Source organism: Stenella coeruleoalba, assembly GCF_951394435.1.
Source record: "Stenella coeruleoalba genome assembly, chromosome: X".
Lineage (NCBI taxonomy): Eukaryota > Metazoa > Chordata > Mammalia > Artiodactyla > Delphinidae > Stenella > Stenella coeruleoalba.
The window spans coordinates 90,533,254-90,558,804 of record NC_137152.1 but is presented as its reverse complement, the minus strand read 5'-3'; the positions used below and the strand labels follow the sequence as shown (position 1 = coordinate 90,558,804).

The following is a 25,551-nucleotide window of genomic DNA, read 5'->3' as shown; positions in this document are numbered from 1 at the left end:
ACTTTCTACCTCTTAAAATACCTTTGGTGTTTGAACAACTATATAGATTCTTAAAAAAAAAATAGATTCACCATATCAGGATGCTGAGTGTTCAAATGCAGAACTGTGCCTCCTCCCATAATCTCTGATATATACTGTGTGCTGCAAGATTTTAAGTTTCTGGGAAAATGCAAACTCATATACGTGGTAATTTGGTTAAATGTGTGGCTTCTATCTGTTCGCCACCATTTTGTGATCTGAGAGAAACCTGGAGGTACTGGTTGTATGTGATCTGTGTTTGTTGTACCACAGCAATGGGTTTATCTGCGATGGGAAAAGTTCTAACTCCTAAGCATCTAAGAGTATCTCTTTTTTGAGGACCAAGTGTATGATGAACAGGAGCTGTCCAGGAACAGGATTAATCATCGTAAACCTCACCTCGGAGAAGTAGGGTCTAGGAATTTTATGATCAGTGGATCTTCGAGTTGAGGGTGACCCTAACTCTAGAAGCCATGACATTTAATCTCCCTCCTATGGCAAGGATATACTCTACAATCATTTCAGTTTCATAAAACAGCCTATTTCACTGTTGAACAGCTGTGATTTTTAGAAAGATTTTTCTAACGTTAGGTATAACTCTGCTTCCCTGTACCTTCAGCCTCTTGAAGAAGTACAGGGGAAATACAAATCAAGGACGTAAGACTGGGATTTAGAAGACTTCGTTTCTAATCTGGGTATTGCCACTTACTCTGTGACGTTGGGCTAACCACGTACCTGTCCTGAGGCTCACACTTCTCCTCTGTACAAAGGGGCTAATCACACCTGCCCTACCCATGTTCACAGGATTCTCATGAAGATCGAATGAAATCATGGATATGAAAGCACTCTGTAAATCAAAACACGCAATGTAAATACATATGCATACAATTCATCATTGAGAAAATATGTAAATTGTCAGACAGTTTACATATATATTAATAAATGTTAGCACTCTTCCCCCTACTTTACCTTCATCATTCTTACCACAAATTTCCAGCACTTTGTGGGATGTACCATACCTCAGCATTCTGTGATTGTTCCTAATAATAAATAAAGGGACACCTCCGCCTCTTAGGTAAACAAGCTCCAGTCCAGTGATGGGTGGATTTTCATCCTACAGCAAGCTTTCCAACTCCTTTCAAGGATTGGTTCCCATTTCTTTGGGGAACACGTTAGGAAATGCCAGAGTATGATATGGTGTGTGTACAGACACGTCAGGGAGGCGTGCTCGAGGGAGCAGGCATCACTGGCTCTGCACATACTGTTCCTTCTCTTTTTTTTTTTTTTTTTTTCTGGTATGCGGGCCTCTGACTGTTGTGGCCTCTCCCGTTTGCGGAGCACAGGCTCCGGACGTGCAGGCTCAGCGGCCATGGCTCACGGGCCCAGCCGCTCTGCGGCATGTGGGATCTTCCCGGACCGGGGCACGAACCAGTGTCCCCTGCATCGGCAGGTGGACTCCCAACCACTGTGCCACCAGGGAAGTCCATGTTCCTTCTCTTTAAAATGTCTCCCTCTGCCTACCCTGACCCCGGGGGTCATCTTTTAAGCCCTACCTCAAATATCATGTTATTTCTGAAAACTTCTCTGTCTCCACCATGCAAAGTTAAAGTAATCTTAACCTTTTTGTTTGTTTGTTTTTTAATGCTTAGCTCCTGATTCATGGTGGATGCTCTATAAATGTTTGTTGACATAAGGAGATTCTCACATGGCCCAGGTAGCTGTTCTGATATGTTCTGAGAAGCCCTCTGTTTTCAATGTCCCAGACACTATCCTTAGGTCTATCAGAAGACATAGGGGGGCTTCCAAAGGAGTGCATATTCCACCCCGGCAGCTCCGATCTATTACTCACTTGGAAGTCACTGAGAGCAGACTTTGAAAGCAGTTTTTCCCAAAGTGCATTCTGAGAACTGTCCCCATCTCCCCACCCCCAGGAGCTCTTCATAAAAGGGTTTTGTGGTCAAATAAAGTTGTGAAATGCTGCAAATTATATGCCTTTCTTAGAGATTCACATTGCCCATTGGCACATTAAATGTTCTGAGAAGTCCTGCAGAAAGGAAACCCATTTAATTTAGACCCAGGATTTCCCAGTCTTTTTTAACCACAAACATATGGAATACACAGATACACGCACACACGCACACATACACACACTCTCTGGGAGCACACTAGGAAATGCTGTTTACAGAATATGCTGAATGATTAGGAGCTAACTACTCTAACCTCACTGGTATGCATGGGGTAACCCACAAATCAAACATTGTTGTGTGGTTACGGCAAGGACATTAAATAACAAAATTTGGGGGTGCAAGGACAAAACCTACTAATTACAGAATAGGTGCTGAGTATACTGAAATTCGGTGCCAAATTCAAAATTTTGGAGCCCAGCCCATCTCCCAGTTCTAGTGATGACAGCCCTAATGTTAACACCTGTCAGTCACTTTGATTACTGGTGGGTATTCTTACTGCTTGGGAATATGATCTTCCTCTGTGCAGGCTGAAGGCACATGTGTTGCAATGGCTCGGACTTGCTTGGATGAGATTCCATGCCTGTCTTTGGCTAAATGTGGCACCAGGCAGAAAGGACAAAGTATGGTCAAGGCTCTTTGTTATGGAACGTTTTTATCATGAAGTCAAGGCCATCCCTTGGTTTCAGTCTTGCTCTAACTGGATCCCAAACAGACCAAATCAAGTCGTTTTCTCCCCCGTCGTTTAAATAATGATCAGTTAAAACAGCCCAGTTGATTATACCAGATTTATTGTTGCTTCTGTTCTCATGTATACCATTTGACTGATTGACTTATGCTGATTGACAAGAAACCTGTGGACGTGGCTCTCATCTCTTTCTGTTTTTATTTTGTTCGGATGTGCTTTTGGAGCCTTTGATATTTTCAGGGCTTATGTTTTGCCGGTATAGAAGACCAGTTTCCTCAGAGATATTTGCGGTCTGTGTAGGCAGGGAAGCTAACCATCACTAGGAGGACGAGGACCCAGTTTATTCCTCACCTCAATAAGCAATTGCTAATGGAATAAGGAGTAGTTAGTAGCGCTCTGGCTACTCCCACGGGCTGTAGTGGATTTCTAGGAGGTCGGGGAAAACACGATGAAGAGTTGGATGATGATACATATTGGTTCACTCTCAGGTGAAGTTGTTCTTTTGATTCCTTGGCAGCTGGAGTGATTGAAGTGTGTTGACAAAATTATCCAACTATTAATTTCTATAATCAAGTCACATATGGACCTTTATGCTTAAACGTAATGGACGCATAAAAACTGGAACCCAGATTTCTGGTTCACTTGGTAGTAGTGGCTCAGTAGATACATGGTCTAGCCTTAAATTCATTTCTGTAAAGCACAGGGCATGGTGCTTCTGTTTTTTAGAGATGCAGAGCTTTAATAACAGACGTTTAGCGTTTTGGCGTCTTACACAGGGCTACAGCTGGTCCTCACACCATCCATTTTCATGCTATACTTATTGGCATCTCTATTCTCAGTTTTGCCCATATTCAGGTTCTGTGCAGAGATTCACTGTTGCCTCAAGATCCCTGCCTAAGGGATAAGTATGGCCTTTAGGATTTGTGTTAGCTTTGTTGGGCCAGTCTTCATTTGGATGAATTTATTTTGTGTTTCTGTCTATATCTTTCTAGTACTAACTACTTGAACCAGGAATTTTAGGTCTCAGAATAACAAAAGAGGTTTAAGCTGATTCCAAGATTACCCATAGCCTCGGAAGCTAGAACAGGAGTTTTAAGAAATGTTTTGAACCAGAAGATGGTAGAATAGGAAAATGAGAGCATGAAGGATGTTTGAACTGCTGCTAAGTATTCCAGGAAAGACTTGCCCCTTCCATCTTGCTATACTAAATAACTGGGTGCTGGAAGCACAAAGGTAATTGCAGAAAACACAGGAAGACAAGTTGGATCTAACCTTGGAAATGTTGAGTGCATTTCCCAAGGTGGATGTGACTTTATTTTGCTTGTGTAGCCGGTATTTCTCCATGCCCCCCACCTCTGCCCCCTTCAGCCACATCTGGTCTTACTTATACTCCCTGGCCTCCAGGTCTCCCAGAGCCATCCCTTCTCTCCTCCTAGTGTTGTGTCCTGTTAGTCAACCTTGGCTCAATCGAAAAGGCCACGTGGACATAAATTATGCCCCAAAAGGGAGGTCATTTATCATTGACCTTCACTTGAGAAAACCAAGGCTGGAAAGGTAATGTTTGCATTACCAAAAGTTCCCCCTCCTCAACCTTCCACAGATTTGATTCCTGGAGACAGGATTTGAGACGATTGGCTTGAACATGAAGTAGAAAAGAGCAAAGAAGGGAAGCCAGGCTGGGCTCTTTGAAAGGAGGTAGTTTGCAAACTACTTTGCTATATGTAATATAGACTTCAAGATGTCTCACACTGAGGTAGATTTTATGCTTTAAAAGAAGGCTTAAGGGAATTTGCTGGTGGTCCAGCGGTTAGGACTCGACGCTTTCACTGCGGTGGCCTGGGTTTGATCCCTGGTCAGGGAATTAAGATCCTGCAAGCCACACGGCACAGCCAAAAAAAAAAAAAAAAAAGAAAGATGGAAGTGGCCAAACATCGAATATACTGTTGTTCTTCTGGAAAGAAAAGACCAAGTGTAGTCTGGTGATTGGTTATTTCTTCAGTAATTTATCATCTTAGAGTTTTATTCTTTTTTTTTTTTTTTTTGTGGTACGTGGGCCTCTCACTCTTGTGGCCTCTGCCGTTGCGGAGCACAGGCTCTGGACGCACAGGCTCAGCGGCCATGGCTCACGGGCCCAGCCACTCCGCGGCATGTGGGATCTTCCCGGACCAGGGCATGAACCCGTGTCCCCTGCATCGGCAGGTGGACTCTCAACCACTGTGCCACCAGGGAAGCCCGGAGTTTTATTCTTGATGAGATGCTCTTGGCTCTGAGCAGTGATTGAGCTGGGGCTTGGTCCTTTCACTCAAAAGCTTTGGCACAGTATTCCAGTCTCCCACACTGACTAGTCTATCAATATCCAACATTAGCATATGGAAAGAGCCCTAAACTGGGATTCAAAGACCTGAGTTCTCGTCGTCACTGTGTTCTCAACTAGCTATGTGTTATGGGGGCCAATCACATCTCTTCTCTGGAGCTGTTTTTGAGATAAGTACATGACCTATAAGAGTACTTCTGGCTCCATGTTAACAGAGTATTCATCTTACAGTGTTGCTTCTGTTTAGATATTTTTCACTAAGCTGCTACTCTTCTCAATGCCCTCCACCTCTCTATGCTCCTAGGATCTCCAACCTGATATAGTAATCACCTTGGTGGATATGTTGTTTTCTAGGATGGTCCCTAAAGGTATTTGCACAGGTCTTATATTCAGATCTTTCTTGACACCTGTGATGACATGACCAAAGTATATTTTCAAACTTGTAATTTTGATTTGAACGCCTTTTCTTTCCAATGTGGATGATATGAGAAGCAGAGGGTGGAGGAATCACAAAACAAGGCAAGATGAAAGCCAGCCTGCTAACTGTCAAGCATTTAACAGTGCCATTATTAAGGTGTCTTCAACATAGTGGTGCTATTTTCAGTGCTGAAAAGAATTATTGACAATGGGAGAGGTTAGCATCAGAGCTATTTCTTGAGTAAACTGAGGAGGATCATTAAGTGGGGACTGATCCAGGGATGCAGGCGGTTCCATCAGCAACCATTGAAGTAACTGGCCTCTTGTTCTTAGTTCTTTACTTTCATCTTTCTCATTATTGCCATTCCCTCAAAGTGGAAGAAAATGCGTTGTCTCCAAATATAGTTTTAAAAATAGCTTCATTGAGATATAACTTCCATACCATACAATTCACCCCTTTTGTGTACAATTCAATGGCTTTTAGTATGTTCACAGAGTTGTGTATCCGTCACCAGGATCAATTTTAGAAAATTTTCATCACCACGAAAAGAAACTCTGCACCCTTGAGACATCATGCTCCAATCCCCCAGTCCCCCCATTGCTAGGCAATCACTTATCTACTTTCTGTCTCTACAGACTTGCTCATTCTGGAATTCTAATGAATGAAATCTTGCCATATATGGTCTATTGTGGCTGACTTCTTTATTTAGCATGTTTTCAAGGTTCATCATGTTGTAGCATAGCACTACTTCATTCCTCTTTATGGCTGAATAATATTACATTGTATGGATATACCACATTTTATTTATTTATTCATAATTTGATGGACATTTGGGTTGTTTCAACCTTTTGGCTATTATGAATAAAGCTGCTACGAACATTCATGTTCAGATTTTTATGTGGACATATGTCTTCATTTATCTTGGGGAAATGCCTAAGAATAGTATTGCTGGGTTACATGGTATGTATATGTTTACATTTTGAGAAACTGCCAGACTATTTTCTAAAATGGCTGCACCATTTTACATCCCTACTAGCAATGTAGGAGGATTCCAGTTTCTTCACATCTTGCCAACACTTGTTATTGTCTATCTTTTTATCAGAGTCATTCTAGTGGGTATAAAATGGTATCTCATTGTGTTTTTTTTTATTTGCATGTCCCTAATAACTAATGATATCAAATGTATTTTCACATGCTTATTGGATATTTGTGTATCTTCTTTGTTAAACTGTCTATTTAGATCTTTGCCATTTAAAAAATTGAATTGTCTTCTTATTATTGAGTTATAAGAGTTCTTTATATATTCTGGATACAAGTCTTTTATCACATACGTAATTTGCAAATATTTTCTCCCAGTCTGTAGTATGTGTTTCCATCTTTTTAATGGCTGTCTTAATTTTTCAAGAGCAATTTTTTTTCATTTCGGTGAAATTCAATTAATTAATTTTTGTGTATGGTATGAGGTAAGGGTCAAGGTTTTGCTTTTCTTCCTTCCTTCCTTTCTCTTTCTTTGTTTCTTCCTTCCCTCCCTCTCTCCCCCCTCCCTTCCTCCCTCCCTCCTTCCTTCCTTCCTTTTTTTGCAAATGTATATCTGATTTTTCCAGCACCATTTGTTGAAAAGATAAGACAGGTTTTTAAAAATTTGATTTTAATCTGAGAGTTAGAAATAGCAGTGGCCCATATATCCAGCGAGTACCTTGGCATCAAAAGTTAGCAGCCAAATTCTCTGAAGTTTTCTAGAACTTCCAAGAACTGTGGATGTGAACTAATGGCACAGAAGTTTCTCCTATATAGGTGCTCTGGAACAGTGACTCAATCCAAAGCTACAAGAGTGAGGTTGGCTAAGCCTCACTAAGTAGGAAAAAACTAGTGGGCTCAAGAGAAGTGGAAAGTTCCTTGGCAGTGCCCGCCTTGCTCTAGACTCGTGATGTTCTCACCCCAGACCCATCCGAACCTGCTTGTTTCCATGTCCTATCCCTTCAGGGTAGTGTTAAGCAGGATTGGGGCAGAGGAGTAAGGAGATGCCAAGAATTGCTTGGGTTACTTTTTTTTTGGTAAAAGCTTAATTGAGATATAATTCACATACCATATACTTCACCCATTCAAAGTGTATAATTCAATGATTTTTTAGTGTATTCATAGATATGTACAGCCATTGCCATAGTCAATTTTTAAACATTTCATCATCTCTAAAGAAAATCTTATACCTTTTAGCTACCACTCTCCTACCCCCTATTTCCCATAGCCCTAAGCAACCACTAACCTACTTTCTGTATCAGTAGATTTGCCTTTACTGGGCATTTTATGCAAGTGAATCGCACAATATATAGTCTTTGTGACTGGTTTCTTTCACTTAGCGTAATGTTTCAAGGCTCATCCGTGTTGTAGCATGTATTTGGATTTCATTCCTTTCTATGGATGAATAACATTCCATTCTATGGATATAGCACATTTATTTATCCATTCATTGTTTGATAGACATTTGAGTTGTTTCCATCTTTTGACTATTATTACTAATGCTGCTAAGAACATATGTGTAAGTTTTTGTGTGGACTTTTTTTTTTTTTTCGGTACGTGGGCCTCTCACTGTTGTGGCCTCTCCCGTTGCGGAGCACAGGCTCTGGACGCGCAGGCTCAGCGGCCATGGCTCACGGGACCAGCCGCTCCACGGCACGTGGGATCCTCCCAGACCGGGGCACGAACCTGTGTCCCCCACATCGGCAGGTGGACTCTCAACCACTGTGCCACCAGGGAAGCCCTGCACATATTTCTTTTTAACATCTTTATTGGACTATAATTGCTTAACAATGGTGTGTTAGTTTCTGCTGTATAACAAAGTGAATCAGCTGTATGCATACATATATCCCCGTATATCCTCCCTCTTGCGTCTCCCTCCCGCACTCCCTATCCCACCCTCCCTATCCCACCCCTCTAGGTGGACACAAAGCACCGAGCTGATCTCCCTGTGCTATGCGGCTGCTTCCCACTAGCTATCTGTTTTGCATTTGGTAGTGTATGTATGTCCATGCCACTCTCTCACTTCGTCCCAGCTTACTCTTCCCCTTCCCCTGTCCTCATGTCCATTCTGTACGTCTACATCTTTCTTCCTGTGCTGCCCATAGGTTTTTCAGAACCAGTTTTTTTTTAATTTTAGATTCCATATATATGTGTTAGCATATGGTATTTGTTTTTCTCTTTCTGACTTACTTCACTCTGTATGACAGTCTCTAGGTCCATCCACCTCATGACAATTAACTCAATTTCATTTCTTTTTATGGCTGAGTAATATTCCATTGTATATCTGTGCCACATCTTCTTTATCCATTCATCTATTGATGGACACTTAGGTTGCTTCCGTGTCCTGGCTATTGTAAATAGAGCTGCAGTGAACATTGTGGTACATGACTCTTTTTGAATTATGGTTTTCTCAGGGTATATGCCCTGTAGTGGGATTGCTGGGTCATAAGGTACTTCTATTTTTGGTTTTTTAAGGAGCCTCCGTACTGTTCTCCATAGTGGCTGTATCAATTTACATTCCCACCAGCAGTGCAAGAAGATTCCGTTTTCTCCACACCCTCTCCAGCATTTATTGTTTGTAGATTTTTTTGATGATGGCCATTCTGACTGGTGTGAGGTGATACCTCATTGTAGTTTTGATTTGCATTTCTCTAATGATTAGTGATGTTGAGCATCCTTTCATGTGTTTGTTGGCAGTCTGTATATCTTCTTTGGAGAAATGTCTATTTAGGTCATCTGCCCATTTTTGGATTGGGTTGTTTGTTTTTTTGATACTGAGCTGCATGAGCTGCTCGTATATTTTGGAGATTAATCCTTTGTCAGTTGCTTCATTTGCAAATATTTTCTCCCATTCTGAGGGTTGTCTTTTTGTCTTGTTTATGGTTTCTTTTGCTGTGCAAAACCTTTTAAGTTTCATTAGGTCCCGTTAGTTTATTTTTGTTTTCATTTCTATTTCTCTAGGAGGTGGGTCAAAAAGGACCTTGCTGTGATTTATGTCATAGAGTGTTCTGCCTATGTTTTCCTCTGAGAGTTTCCTAGTGTCTGGCCTTACATTTAGGTTTTTAATCCATTTTGAGTCTATTTTTGTGTATGGTGTTAGGGAGTGTTCTACTTTCTTTCTTTTACATGTAACTGTCCATTTTTCCAGCGCCACTTATTGAAGAGGCTGGCTTTTCTCCATTGTGTAGTCTTGCCTCCTTTATCAAAGATAAAGTGACCGTATGTGTGTGGGTTTATCTCTGGGCTTTCTATCCTGTTCCATTGATCTATATTTCTGTTTTTGTGCCAGTACCATACTGTCTTGATTACTGTAGCCTTGTAGTATAGTCTGAAGTAAGGGAGCCTAATTCCTCCAGCTCTGTTTTTCTTTCTCAAGACTACTTTGGCTATTTGGGGTCTTTTGTGTTTCCATACAAATTGTGAAATTTTTTGTCTAGTTCTGTGAAAAATGCCACTGGTAATTTGATAGGGATTGCATTGAATCTGTAGATTGCTTTGGGTGGTATAGTCATTTTCACAATGTTGGTTCTTCCAATCCAAGAACATGGTATATCTCTCCATCCGTTTGTATCATCTTTAATTTCTTTCATCAGTGTCTTATAGTTTTCTGCATACATGTCTTTTGTCTCCTTAGGTAGGTTTATTCCTAGGTATTTTATTCTTTTTGTTGCAAGGGTAAGTGGGAGTGTTTTCTTAATTTTTCTTTCAGATTTTTCATCATTAGTGTATAGGAATGCAAGGGATTTCTGTGCATTAATTTTGTATCCTGCTACTTTACCAAATTCGTTGATTAGCTCTAGTAGTTTTCTGGTAGCATCTTTAGGATTCTCTATGTATAGTATCATGTCATCTGCAAACAGTGACAGCTTTACTTCTTTTCGATTTGGATTCCGTTTATTTCTTTTTCTTCTCTGATTACTGTGGCTAAAACTTCCAAAACCATGTTGAATAATAGTGGTGCGAGTGGGCAACCTTGTGTTGTGCCTGATCTTAGTGGAAAGGGTTTCAGTTTTTCACCATTGAGAACGATGTTGGCTGTGGGTTTGTCATATATGGCCTTTGTTATGTTGAGGTAAGTTCCCTCTATGCGTACTTTCTGGGGAGTTTTTATCATAAATGGGTGTTGAATTTTGTCGAAAGCTTTCTCTGCATCTATGGAGATGATCATATGGTTTTTCTCTTTCAATTTGTTAATATGGTGTATCACATTGATTGATTTGTGTATATTGCAGAATCCTTGTATTCCTGGAATAAACTCCACTTGATCATGGTGTATGAGCCTTTTAATGTGCTGTTGGATCCTGTTTGCTAGTATTTTGTTGAGGATATTTGCATCTATGTTCATCAGTGATACTGGTCTGTAGTTTTCTTTTTGTGTGACATCGTTGTCTGGTTTCGGTATTAGGGTGCTGGTGGCCTCGCAGAATGAGTTTGGGAGTGTTCCTCCCTCTGCTATATTTTGGAAGAGTTTGAGAAGGATAGATGTTAGCTCTTTTCTAACTGTTTGATAGAATTCACCTGTGAAACCATCTGGTCCTGGACTTTTGTTCGTTGGAAGATTTTTAATCACAGTTTCAGTTTCAGTGCTTGTGATTGGTCTGTTTATATTTTCTATTTCTTCCTGATTCAGTCTCACGAGATTGTGCTTTTCTAAGAATTTGTCCATTTCTTCCAGGTTGTCCATTTTATTGGCATATAGTTGCTTATAGTAATCTCTCATGATCCTTTGTATTTCTGCCTTGTCAGTTCTTACTACTTTTTCATTTCTAATTCTATGGATTTGAGTCTTCTCCCTTTTTTTCTTGATGAGTCTGGCTAGTGGTTTATTAATTTTGTTTATCTTCTCAAAGAACCAGCTTTTAGTTTTATTGATCTTAGCTATTGTTTCCTTCATTTCTTTTTCATTTATTTCTGATCTGAGCTTTATGATTTCTTTCCTTCTGCTAACTTTGGGGTTTTTTTGTTCTTTTTCTAATTGCTTTAGGTGTAAGTTTAGGTTGTTTATTTGAGATGTTTCTTGTTTCTTGAGGTAGGATTGTATTGCCATAAACTTCCCTTTTAGAACTGCTTTTGCCTCATCCCATAGGTTTTGGGTTGTCATGTTTTCATTGTCATTTTTTTCTAGGTATTTTTTTTCCTCTTTGATTTCTTCAGTGCTCTCTTGGTTGTTTAGTAGTGTATTGTTTAGCCTCCATGTGTTTGTATTTTTTACAGATTTTTTCCTGTAATTGATATCTAGTCTCATAGCGTTGTGGTCAGAAAAGATACTTGATACAACTTCAAATTTCTTAAATTTACCAAGGCTTGATTTGTGACCCAAGGTATGATCTATCCTGGAGAACGTTCCATGAGCAGTTGAGAAGAAAGTGTACTCTGTTGTTTTTGGATGGAATGCCCTATAAGTATCAATTAAGTCCACCTTGTTTAATGTATCATTTAAAGATTGTGTTTCTTTATTTATTTTCATTTCGATGATCTGTCCATTGGTGAAAGTGGGGTGTTAAAGTCCCCTACTATGATTGTGTTACTGTCAATTTCCCCTTTATGGCTTTTAGCATTTGCCTTATGTACTGAGGTGCTCATATGTTGGGTGCATAAGTATTTACAATTGTTATATCTTCTTCTTGGATTGATCCCTTGATCATTATGTAGTGTCCTTCTTTGTCTCTTGTAATAGTCTTTATTTTAAGGTCTATTTTTTCTGATATGAGAAATGGTAAGCCAGCTTTCTTTTGATTTCCATTTGCATGGAATATCTTTTTCCATCACCTCATTTTCAGTCTGTATGTGTCCCGAGGTCTGAAGTGGGTCTCTTGTAGACAGCATATATACGGGGTTTGTTTTTGTATGCATTCAGCCAGTCTGAGTCTTTTGGTTGGGGCATTTAATCCATTTACATTTAAGGTAGTTATCGATATGTGTGTTCCTATTACCATTTTCTTAATTGTTTTTGGTTTGTTATTGTAGGTGTTTTCCTTCTCTTGTGTTTCCTGCCTAGAGAAGTTCCTTTAGCATTTGTTGTAAAGCTGGTTTGGTGGTGCTGAATGCTCTTAGCTTTTGCTTGTCTGTAAAGCAGTTTTAATTTCTCTGTCGCATCTGAATGAGATCCTTGCTGGGTAGAGTAATCTTGGTTGTAGGTTTTTCTCTTTCATCACTTTAAATGTGTCCTGCCACTCCCTTCTGGCTTGCAGAGTTTCTGCTGAAAGATCAGCTGTTAACCTTATGGGGATTCCCTTGTATGTTATTTGTTACTTTTCCCTTGCTGCTTTTAATATTTTTTCTTTGTATTTAATTTTTGATAGTTTGATTAATATGTGTCTTGGCATGTTTCTCCTTGGATTTATCCTGTATGGGACTCTCTGTGCTTCCTAGACTTGATTGACTATTTCCTTTCCCATATTAGGGAAGTTTTCAACTATAATATCTTCAAATATTTTCTCAGTCCCTTTTTTTTGCTCTTCTTCTGGGACTCCTATAATTCGAATGTTGGTGCATTTAATGTTGTCCCGGAGGTCTCTGAGACTGTCCTCAATTATTTTCACTCTTTTTTCTTTATTCTGCCCTGTGGTAGTTATTTCCACTAGTTTATCTTCCAGGTCACTTATCCATTCTTCTGCCTGAGTTATTCTGTTATTGATTCCTTCTAGAGAATTTTTAATTTCATTTATTGTGTTGTTCCTCATTGTTTGTTTGCTCTTTACTTCTTCTAGGTGCTTGTTAAACGTTTATTGTATTTTCTCCATTCTGTTTCCAAGATTTTGGATCATCTTTACTATCATTTACTCTGAATTCTTTTTCAGGTAGACTGCCTATTTCCTTCTTCATTTGTTTGGTCTGGTGGGTTTTTACCTTGCTCCTTCATCTGCTGTGTATTTCTCTGTCTTCTCATTTTGGTTAACTTACTGTGTTTGGGGTCTCCTTTCTGCAGGCTGCAGGTTCATACTTCCCATTTTTTTTGGTATCTGCCCCACGTGGATGAGGTTGGCTCAGTGGGTTGTGTAGGCTTCCTGGTGGAGGGCACTGGTGCCTGTGTTCTGTTGGATGAGGCTGGATCTTGTCTCTGTGGTGGGCAGGACCGTGTCTGGTGGTGTGTTTTGGGCTGTCTGTGACCTTATTATGATTTTAGGCAGCCTCTCTGCTAATGGGTGGGGTTGTGTTCCTGTCTTGCTAGTTGTTTGGCATAGGGTGTCCAGCACTTTAGGTTGCTGGTTATTGATTGGAGCTGGGTCTTAGCGCTGAGATTGAGATCTCTGAGAGAGCTTTCACCGTTTGATATTACATGGGGCTGGGAGGTCTCTGGTGGTCCAGTGTCCTGAACTCGGCTCTCCCACCTCAGAGATCAGGCCTGACACCTGGCCAGAGCACCAAGGCCCTGTCAGGCACACAGCTCAGAAGAAAAGGGAGAGAAAGAAAGAAAGGAAGAGAGACAGAGAGACAGAGAGACAGAGAGAGAGAGAGAGAGAGAGAGAGAGAGAGACAGGAAGGAAGGAAGGTAGAAAGAAAGAAAGTTATTAAAATAAAAAATATATTATTAAAAATAAAAAAATTAAAAAGTAATAAATAAAAGGAAGGAAGAAAGAAAGAAGAGAGCAACCAAATGAAAATACAAATCCACAAATGTTAACAAGTGCTAAAAACTATAGTTAAAAAAACAAACAAACAAAAAAAAAAAACGGACATACAGAACCCTAGGACAAATGGTAAAAGCAAAGCTATACTGAAAAAACCACACAAAGAAGCATACACATACACATTCACAAAAGGAGAAAAAGGAAAAAGATATATATATAAAAGAGAAAAAAAGAAGTGAGCAACCAAATCAATAAACAAATCTACCAATGATAATAAGCTCTACATACTAAAGTAAGATAAACATAAAACCAGAAACAGATGTAGAAAGCAAACCCCAAGTCTACATTTGCACCCAAAATCTACCGCCTCAGTTTTGGGATGATTCGTTGCCTATTCAGGTATTCCACAGATGCAGGGTACATCAAGTTGACTGTGGAGCTTTAATCCGCTGCTCCTGAGGCTGCTGGGAGAGATTTCCCTTTCTCTTCTTTATTCGCACAGCACCTGGGGTTCAGCTTTGGATTCGGTTCCGCCTCTGCGTGTAGGTCACCTGAGGGCGTCTGTTTCCTGCCCAGACAGGACGGGGTTAAAGGAGCAGCTGATTTGGGGGCTCTGGCTCACTCAGGCCGGGGGGGCGGGTAGGGAGGGGTATGGAATGTGGGGCGAGCCTGCGGCGGCAGAGGCCAGCGTGACATTGCAACAGCCTGCAGTGAACCGTGTGTTCTCCCAGGGAAGTTGTCCCTGGATCACGGGACCCTGGCAGTGGCGGGCTGCACAGACTCCCGGCAATGGAGGTGTGGAGAGTGACCTGTGCTTGCACACACGCTTCTTGGTGGCTGCAGCAGCAGCCTTAGTGTCTCATGCCCGTCTCTGGGGTCTGCGCTGATAGCCGTGGCTTGCGCCTGTCTCTGGAGCTCGTTTAGGTGGTGCTCTGAATCCCCTCTCCTCGCGCACCCCGAAACAATGGTCTCTTGCCTCTTTAGCAGCTCCAGACTTTTTCCTGGACTCCATTCCGGCTAGCTGTGGTGCACTAGCCCCTTCAGGCTGTGTTCACGCAGCCAACCCCAGTCCTCTCCCTGGGATCTGACCTTCGAAGCCGGAGCCTCAGCTCCCAGCCCCCGCCTGCCCAGGCGGGTGAGCAGACAAGCCTCTCGGGCTGGTGAGTGCAGGTCGGCACCGATCCTCTGTGCAGGAATCTCTCCGCTTTGCCCTCCGCACCCCAGTTGCTGCGTTCTCCTCCGTGGCTCCAAAGCTTCCCCCCCGCCACCCCCTGTCTCCACCAGTGAAGGGGCTTCTAGCGTGTGGAAACCTTTCCTCCTTCACAGCCCCCTCCCAGAGGTGCAGGTCCTGTCCCTATTCTTTTGTCTCTGGTTTTTCTTTTTTCTTTTGCCCTACCCAGGTACGTGGGGAGTTTCTTGCCTTTGGGGAGGTCTGAGGTCTTCTGCCGGCATTCAGTAGGTGTTCTGTAGGAGTTGTTCCACGTGTAGATGTATTTCTGACGTATTTGTGGGGAGGAAAGTGATCTCCACGTCTTCCTCCTCCACCATCTTCAAGCTATCTCCCCAAAGCTTCTTAACTTTAAAACCAGACCCCCAGTCCATCTATTAGAGAGCATCTGTTTTTTCTAGATTTACAATACTTTTATTCTTGATACCACAGACTCTACCCTTTCCAGGACTTGTGATATTAGCTCCTGAGGAAAAAAAAACAACCAGCTTGGGTATAGGGAGACACTGTAGTTCTGTATTATTAGCTCAGTGGTCTTTATCCAGGGCAGTGTTGCACCCCCCAGGAGGCATTTGGCAATATCTAGAGACATTGTTGGTTGTCATAAATGAGGGTGGGGTGCTACTGACGTCTAGTTGGTAGAGGCCGGGGATGCTGTTAAACATCCTACAACGCACAGAACAGTTCCCTACAACAAAGAATTATCTGACCCAAAATGTCAGTAGGGCTATGGTCGAGAAACTGTGTTACAGGATAAGGTGCAAGGCAGACATGGCAGAAGGTGAATCTGAGAGGAAGTCAAGGGCAGGATTCAGGAATAACCTTGTAAACTATGTTAAGGAGCTTGGATGTTATCCTATAGGGATAGAAACCACTGAAGGATTTTAAGCAGAGGAATAACATGATCAGATTTGCAGTTTGGGTTAGTCACTCTGTTGTTCTGGATTTGAGGAAGACGAAACCAGTAGGGAGACCAGGTAGGAGGTTGTGTGGTAGTATAGGAAAGAAAATAGAAGGATCTAAACCCAGGCAGTGGTAGTAGACATAGAATTTGAGGGTGTGTTATTTTTCTACTGCTGTGTAATAAATTACTCCAAATGTAGCCATTTAGAGCACCAGCCATTTATTATCTCACAGTTCTGTAGGTCAGAGTTAAAGCAGACTTGACTGGGTTCTCTGTTTAGGGTCTCACAGGGCTAACGTCACAGTGTCAGATGGGCTGAGCTTTTATTGGGAGGCTCTGAGGATGAATCTTGGTCCAAGCTCATCCAGGTTTTTTCGGCAGAATTCAGTTCCTTGACCTGTAGGTCTGAGGTCCCCATTTCCTTGCTGATGGTTAGCTGGGAGCCATTTTCAGCTTCTAGAGGCTACCAACATTCTTGGCTGTCTCTATCTTCAAGCCATCAAAGGTACATCAAATCCTTCTCATGCTCAGAATCTCTCTAATTTCCCCTTCTGCCACCAGTCAGAGCAAACTCTCTGCTTTTAAAGGGCTCATGTGATCAGATTGCTCCTACCTGGATAATCTCCCCCTTGACTAACCGGAAGTCAACTGATTTTTAGCCCTGCTTACGTCTGAAATGTCCCCTTTTGCCATGTAACATAATGTAATCATAGAAATAACATATCATATTCACAGGTTCCTACCATACTCAAGGGGAGGAGATTATACAAGGGCAAGGATCATTCTTAGAATTTTGCCTACCATAGGTGAGGGAGTCAGGTGACTCTGATGTTTATGGCTGAGAGGTACAGGTGGATGGTAGAACCATTCAGTAGAGTAGGGAAATCCAGGGCAAGAAGCAGAGCTTAGATATATTGAACTTGGGATGCCTTGTTACATCTAAGTGGAGTCTCCAAGATGTAGTGGTATATATGGGTCTGGAATCAGGAGAGAGTTCTAGGTTGGAGATACAGATTTTGGAATAACCTGCAAACAGTTGTGGTTAAAATTAGGCAAGTAGATGAGCTCACCAAGGGTTCATGTGAGAAGTTGTTCCAGGAAAAGACCATGGGGGAGATTTGCATTAAGGGCATATGGGTAGGAGGAGCCCAGGAATTGTTAAAGAGAACTGTGGATAACTAGACGATGTGTCCAGAGAGGCTAAGAGAATAGTTTTGAGACAGGAGTGTGCAGCTGCATCAAATGTGACAGAAAATATCTGTTTCAAATGGTGATTTAGGTTATTAAACCAGTCCAATCCAGGTAATTTGAGCAGTCACTATTGCTGGAAACAGGAGGCAAAATTTTCCAATCAATCAGAGGGCAGGGGCTGACTCAGGAAGGCCCTCAGAGATACCTAGGCAGATGGAGTCATGAGTGGGTCAGGCTGTGGGATTTGATGTTTTCTGGCAGTTCCCCATGCTCCAGATCTATCATAACTTGCCTGTGCAGTGTTTCATTTTCCTAAGGCTTTACTCTCTGCCAGCTCCTGTGTCATATGTGGTCACCAAAATGCCCTTCTGATGTAACCTATGTCATGTATGCATTTTAATATACAGAGCTAGCCCTTTGTCCAATGTGCTCTGTCCTACCTTATAACTTAAAGTGTTATCCCCAGATAAGTCAGACCCTTTTTGATCTGATTTTTTCAGAGCCTTCATCTTAGATCACGGATTCAGTTGGTAAGGCTCTAACAAATCAATCTTCTCTATAATGTTAGCTCCTATCAGTTTAGAGCACGTTTCCCAAATTGTGTTATATGTAATACTAGTCTGATCAAATGTTCTTTGATCAAATAAGTTTAGTAACATTGCATAGTACATTCCCTTCTTGGAAAAAGACTCCTATAAGCCCTCTGTAGAAAAACCTGCTTGATTTTCCTTAGTCCAGTGTTCCCCAAACTTGTTTGAACACCAAACCTATTTTTTTTTAAAAAAAACAAACCATGACCATATGGTAGAAAGCACTTTGGGAATCATTGGCCTCTGCCTCGGGTATTTATTTGCATTTTAATTAGAGAAGCTTGAAAAGAAAAAAGGCTTCAAGGCCCAAAGGAATAACTAAATGGAAAGAAAACAGGCACCGTTGCATTTTGACAGGGGTGATAAACTGGGGCATGAGGGCCTTTGTAGATAGACTATCCACAGTCACCACAAAGGGAACACCTTTTTACCCATGTTCAGGGTAGGGCTTGAGAGCACTTATCTCTGATATAGATTCTAGAGGGAAAAGAAGAAATTGACCAAAAGGAGAGATTTGTCTAGATGTTTCAAGAGTCCCCCAAAGTTGTAAGAGATTAGGAGAATCCTTTTGGTCACAGGCATTCAAGTTCGGCTTCTCTAACCATAGTGATAAAGAGGCAGCAAGATCAATTCCATTGCCAGGTTTAGAACCTTCACAGTAGATTTAGTCCTATATAAACCAGCACTCCTTCCACGGCTCCATGCTGCAGAGGCTCACTGGAGGAATCAGAGACAGGTTTACTAATTAGACTTAACTGCCGTAAGTAGTGCTTGCCATTTACGTAGGCTGTACACTTTCTGTTGTACCAAGTCCGTGCTTCTCCAGCTGGCAACAATTTGGCGGACCCTAGGGGGTTGAATGGCTCACCCAGCACGATAATATCCTTTAAAAGAGGTTTTGGGCCAGAGACCAGTACCTCCTGAAGTCTCTTTATGTCTGCATATGCATGTCTGTGCCCCTGTTTCTTTTAAGTACTGGCTGTCTCATCTGATGAAGCCGTATATAAATATTTATATGTCAGGACATTTCTGGTCTTACTCACCAGAGACTTTACAGCCTTGATAAAAAGCTTCCCTCTGGCAGTCTTTGCCGCCACAGTTTATTTAATATGGCCGTTGATAGGTGAACTTCCTCTCGCTGTTTGCAAAGAGGATGGGGCCTTGCCTTGCTTGGAGTTTCAAGTGTTTGGCTTGTCGCCTGCTGGGAATTGATGTTTGTGCTTTTCCAGGGACTCCTCCGATTAAAAGTGTGGGTTCTCCAGTAGGCTATCCTACCCTTTAGATTTCAGATCTTCAGTGATCGTTGATACACTTACAGAAGCATTATGACTTTTGTGGGCCCTAGGCAACTTTTGCCTCTGCGGACCCCTTCCTCCACTTGAAAAATAATTGCCACGTGTTGGTCTGAATATATTAATATTACATATTTAAACATTTTCTATAATCTAAAAGTTCTTTTTTTTCTGGTTTTACAAGAAATTAAATAATGTTCAGGGATCTATAAAAATATGATGGGCCCTAGGCACTGCGCCTTCTGTACCTAATGGATAATCAACCCTAGATATAATGGGCTCTTTCCTGGGCTGGCACTGTGAGCTCACCTGAGCTAAGCAGTGAATGAGAATGCTATGACTGAGGAGGATTCAGTCCAAGAGAGCAGTAGCTTCTTAGACCTGCCAACTAATAATTGAGAGGGACCAAGTAGGACCCTTCTCCCAGTTCAGTTCTAACGTATTTTACCCACTGTACAAAGCATGATAAAATGCTGTCCATAGTTAGCATTTTCTCTGGCTTGGGAAACTGATTGTTGGGAATAAGAATCTGCCTCCTCAGCATCTTCAAGGAGAGACTTCTGGGACTGATGAATGGCATCATTCGTTTCCAGGCTGGAACTGCTTCTGTCATTTAGCCGGCAGCACTGCAGAAGGCAGCTGAGTGAAAGGGGGCGTGGAAATTGATTAACAGTGAGATAGATTACTGCAGCTCATCCAGAGAAAACAGGGTTGGGGCTGGCTTTAATCCATGTTAATTATTTTTTAATTTTTTTTGGCCGGCCCACGGGATGTGGGATCTTAGTTCCCCGACCAGGGATGGACCCCACACCCCTGGCAGTGGAAGCACGGAGTCTTAACCACTGGACCGCCAGGGAATCCCCCATGTCTATTTTTAGTGGTAGTCAATATAGACACCTCTATCTCAACTCCAACCAGAATCTTCCTTAGCAACAGCCACCCCACCCTGGAATGAGGTTCTGCATGCTACCACTGCCGTTATGTTGGGTGCTGAAGAGTTTGTTGGCTAAAGGTTTTCCAATAAGCCCCATCTGGAAATTGATGGTGGCTGGAATTGGGTAGAACTGATGTAGAAGATGAGAGCTTAGAAGGGTCCCCCCTCCATAGGGTTTACTTTACATAGCCACCCTTGCTTTCAGATTTTCCTCCAACTGGGACTAGGGCTAGGACTCAGACTCTAGAGGAAACAGCTGTTACTGAGCACGCTAAAAACCTCCTAGCCCCCCACCTAGCTTAACAGTCCTGGCTCTGGTTCAATTCACTGAGTGGTATGGAGTTTGGCTACCCCACAGGGACCTTGCTGAGACCTTGAGTTCAGATTGAGCAATCTCTCTCCCTCCCTTCTTGTAAAGCAAAAATTCTGTTTAAATCAATATGTTTCCATCCCCCCAGCTGAATGTGGCTTTCAAGGCTGACAGCATCTGCTCCATACTGCCCTTGCCCTTGTCAAGTCCTGGACTGAAGTAGAACAGAATGGCGTGGGGTAGCTGGGTTTGTGTATGTGACACATACAGCACAAATGCAAAGATACAGACCCTGGAAATCTTCACACAAAAGGCAGGGCTAGTGGGGGTACAAAGCAAGAATAATCAGAGTGAAATATAATTAGAAAGAATTAAGGTTGATCAGAGTTTGCAGTCTCTAGGAAACTTTCCTTTGGAATACAAAAGAGAACTTGATTTTCCACTACTCACAATACAATAGCTCAAGGGTCTGCAAACTATAGGTTTAAAAGTAAAAAGGAAGGAAAATAGGCAACAGAGACCGGTTGGGATCATAAAGCCAAGTATATTTATTATATGGCCTAGGTTAGCCAGGGTTCTTCAGAGAAACAGAACCAATATGATATATATATGCATATATGTGCATACATATGCACGTATATGCATACATATGCATATATATACATATATATGCATGTATATATAAAGAGATTTGTTTTAAGGAATTGGCCCAGGTGATTGTGGGACCTGGAAAATCTGAAATGTGCAGGGCAGGCTAGCAGGCAGGAGACCCAGTGAAGAGTTGATGTTTCAATCTGGAATCTGAAGGTACGGCCCTTTACAGACAATGTTTGCTAACCCATGAAATAGAGGAAGGAATAATGGAAAAGAGCCTTGGGCAAGGGACCCCGAGACTTTTGCTCTGCAATTAAAAAGCTGGGTAATCTAGAATAAGCCACTGCTCCTCACTGGATCTCAGTTTCTATTTTGTAGAATAGATTGCCCCAAAAGTTCCCTCCACAAAGCAAACATTCTATACACTTTAGTCTTTTCTATACTTAAAATTCTATGATTACATAACTCAAATCTGGAAGATCCCAGATAGGCAAGCTTAAGCTGCTTCCTGTTGATGTCTAGAAATTATTCCACACTGGCAAGAATCTCAGATATCAGTAAATTTTAATTACCTATAACATACAGAATAAACAAAATGCCCAATCTTTCCAATTTTATTGGTGGTTTTCTTAATAGTCGATTCTGTTAAGGATAACTGACTGTGACAGTCCTCTATAATCATTAAATAAGAGACACGTCTATTATTTGTAGTGTATAAGGCACTTTGGGGTGCTCTATGCAAGCACTAGAAAACAGAGTATCTAGTCTTGAGGTGCTTATAATCTAGTTAGGAAGACATGCTCCATACCTAGAATAAAGTCTTAAATCTTGTAGAATAAAACGCAAACTGTTGGGGGGAGGGAGACGCAAGAGGGAGGGGATATATGTATACGTATAGCTGATTCACTTTGTGATACAGCAGAAACTAACACGCCATTGTAAAGCAACTATAGTCCAATAAAGATGTTAAAAAAAAAAAAAAACAACTGTTGGGGCCATGGGCATTGTCTTGTTCACAGACATATTCTCAGGACCTAGAACAGTGGTATATGCTCAGTAAATATGTTGAATGAACGAAAGAGTGGAGGATGACTTAAGTGAGTAGCAAGTACTGAAGGAAAGTGTGCACGCTTAGACGAGGGCCTGGTGGAAGCAAATTTGGGAAGGCCTTCTAATGGAGGAGAGGGTATAGTGAACTCAAAAGAGGAAGCCAGGGCTTCCCTGGTGGCGCAGTGGTTGAGAGTCCGCCTGCCGATGCAGGGGACACGGGTTCGTGCCCTGGTCCGGGAAGATCCCACGTGCCGCGGAGCGGCTGGGCCCGTGAGCCATGACCGCTGAGCCTGCGCGTCTGGAGCCTGTGCTCCGCAGTGGGAGAGGCCACAGCAGTGAGAGGCCCGCGTACCTCAAAAAAAAAAAAAAAAAAAAAGGAAGCCAATAGCCCAAGGGTAATGTTTCTGAAATGCTGGATTTCTATACATAAAGATACACAGTGTTAATTTAAGTACCATACATGTTTGGACATTAGGTAAACTAAAGGCAGCCTGAAACAGAGGTCTAAGATTTGAAGTAGAAAGACATAGGCTCTATCTCCCACCTTAGAACTGACTTAATTTTAAACTGTTGGCAGTCATTTGACCTCTCTGTGCCTCAGTACCCTCATCCATGTGATGCAAATGACATCCAGACCCAGAATGTCAGAGATGGGAGAAACCTTAGACCTCATCTGGTCCAGGGGGTTTCAGTCCTGGCTGCCCATTAGCAACACTTGGAGAAATTTTAGAAGGCCCCCTGCTCAGGCCTGGCACCGCACCAATGATATCAGAATCTGGAAGTGGGCTCAGGTATCAGTATCAGTATTTTAAAAATATTCCTGGGCAAGGCAGTGTTCACCCAAGATCGAAAACCATTGATCTAGTCCAACCCTCTCATTTTATAGATAAATAAACTGAGGCCCAGAGCAGGTTAAGGAACCTTATTCAACCTACCTCACAGGGCCATTAGAAAGATAATATTAGATCATGAAACTTCAGAGGTAAAAAGGACCTTAGATATCAAAATAGCTGTGAAAGTGCTCCTAAGAACATAACACATTATTTTGATTTTCCAGGTCTCCCTGAGTTAGCAAATGAGTAAATGTTCCATTCCAAAAACTAGAATATGGATTATTAGATTGAATTATTGGTAAAGAAAGATGGCATACGTTGCCCTGAAAATTCACAGTTTTTCAAGAAGAAACATAAGCGTAGTGTAAATGTAGGAGTTCATGGCAGGGGGAACTGTTGAGCCTAGTTCTAGCGTATTTCCAGCCTATATCATCTGTTTGGGGCATGGTCATGCCTGGAGGCAGAGGAATGAAGTTTGGCATGAGGTTTTAGCATGGTATCAGGCCCTTTTTCTTAGAAGGGCCTTCACTTGCTCCTGGCTTGAGAGACTTCGGCTTGCATTGAGCTTGAAGATGCTTCACTTTGCAGGGGATGAAGAGTCAGGGTAATTTCCTTTCAAAATACATTTCCCCATTCCTACCCTTTCCTTATTTAATCAGATCCACTCTTTGTAATTCATCCTTCTATACAAGAGTGTGAGGTCGGGTGTTAAGTGCATTTTCTATTTCCCGTTTAGCTCCTGTTGTTGAGTTATATTTATTCTTTGTCTGAGAGGCTATTTGTTGAATGATTTCCTAGGGGAAAAAAGCAATTAAAATGTAAGATAAATTTTTATGCAGTTCCATTGTCCACATCTTTTGTGAAGCTTTCTTGACTATTCCGATTCGCATATCTTGTTTCCGTATAAATCATACTGAGAATGCCGGGGAGTTTATCATTCATTGTTTTGTAAATATTCTAATGTGTGATAGGTCTATCTCCCCAACAGATCCTGTCTTGCACCCGCTTTATCCCGCAGCATACCCCAGTATTTAGAATATTGTTTTTACAAAAATCAAAGCTTAGGCCGTTTATATGAGCAACTACCAGTTGCTAAAGGCCTTCCAGGACCTCAGTAAAATGCATCTCTGCTGGGCTCATTTACCACCCAGGGAAACTGCTGGGAGGATAAGATGTGGGGAAGGGGAAAGTAGGGGAGTTGTGATAAAAATATAGTGGTACATCACTAGTCTAGGGCAATGTTTCCCACAAGTGGCTGTGCATCAGAATCACTTGGGATCCGGAATCTGCAGGGAGGGGCCTGAGAATCTATATATTTCAAAGCTCCCCCAGATGATTCTGATGTGCAGCCAGAGCTGACCTCGTGGTTCTCTAGTGCTTCTCAAACTTTACTTTATATGCAAGCTTTTGCAGTTCCGACAAGTTCCCAGGTGGTGCTGATTCTGCTGGTCAGAAGACCAAACAAGGCTGTAAGGCATTGGTTCTCAGCGTGTGGTCCCTGGACCAGCGACATGAGAATCATCTGGGAACTTATTAGAAAACAGATCCTCACTTCCCACCCTGGATCTACTGAATCCAAAACTCTGGGGTGAGGCCCAGCAATCTGGGTTCCAGCAATCCTGCTGGGTGCTTCTGATCCTTACCAAAGTCTGAGAACCGCTACTATAAATAACACTAGTAGTAAGGTACAGTGGTGTGGTGCGGTGGATTTGAAAAACTTGAGTTCAATTCTCAGCTCTGTCCCTACTCTCCCTGGAACTTAGTTTTCTCATCTATAAAATGGGGATAGAAATAATACACATTAATTCAACAAACACTTATTTTGCCAGGCATTCCATTAGGTGATGGGGATAATTAAGATGAGTAATTCTCTGCCCTTGAAGAATTCGCTGTTGCCTTGCCTAATGAATAAGGTTATTGTGGATCTTTTAAATGAGACAGTGAATGTGAAAGTGCTCTGAGAACTATAAAGTATGTTGCAAATGTATGGTTCTGAGCGAATCCTGCCCCGTTTTCTTACATTTTGCATTTTGGAGTAGTTCTCTAAAGTCCTTAAGCTTTAGCAGACATTCCACTGGTAAAAGATCAAAGATGTGAATTACAAATGTCTTGTGCTTCATGGTTTTAGAAGTTCTTTCACTTCCGTCATCTGTTTTAATCGGCACAACAACTCTGTGAGATAGCCTACGTGGATATGATTATCTCCATTTGATAGATGCAGGATCTGATATTCAGGGAAGTGAAGGGACTCACCTAAGGTCACAGAACTGATTAATGGCGGAGCCATAACTAGAATCCAGATCTCTTGACTCCTAGGTCAGTGTTCTTTGCCCCATACCATGCTGACTGATCAAGTAAAAGTCATTTCAGATATTCACTACATGCTAATTAGGTTACTACAAGCACAGATGTGAAACAAGCTGAAGCCTTCTTTAAAAATCTTAAACCTGTCCAGCTTTTATTCATCTGCTTGAATTAAAGCATACAGCAACTGTCAGAGAGACACAGCTAAACTCCTCTGTTTTGAATTTCTATATATCAGAAGCCTTATCAACTGCTGGCAGGAAGTTGGATTACATGTACATTTCAAGAATCAAAGGCTTGCATAAGATAGCTCCATGAGGAAAACAGAATA

At 41.8% G+C, this 25,551-nt stretch overlaps 1 protein-coding gene across 7 annotated transcripts in view; it reads left to right on the top strand.

Annotated features, from left to right (window-relative positions):
* The window catches only part of DCX (doublecortin), a 218,908-nt gene that overhangs the window by 117,921 nt on the left and 75,436 nt on the right, over positions 1–25,551 (top strand). The window lies entirely within an intron of this gene.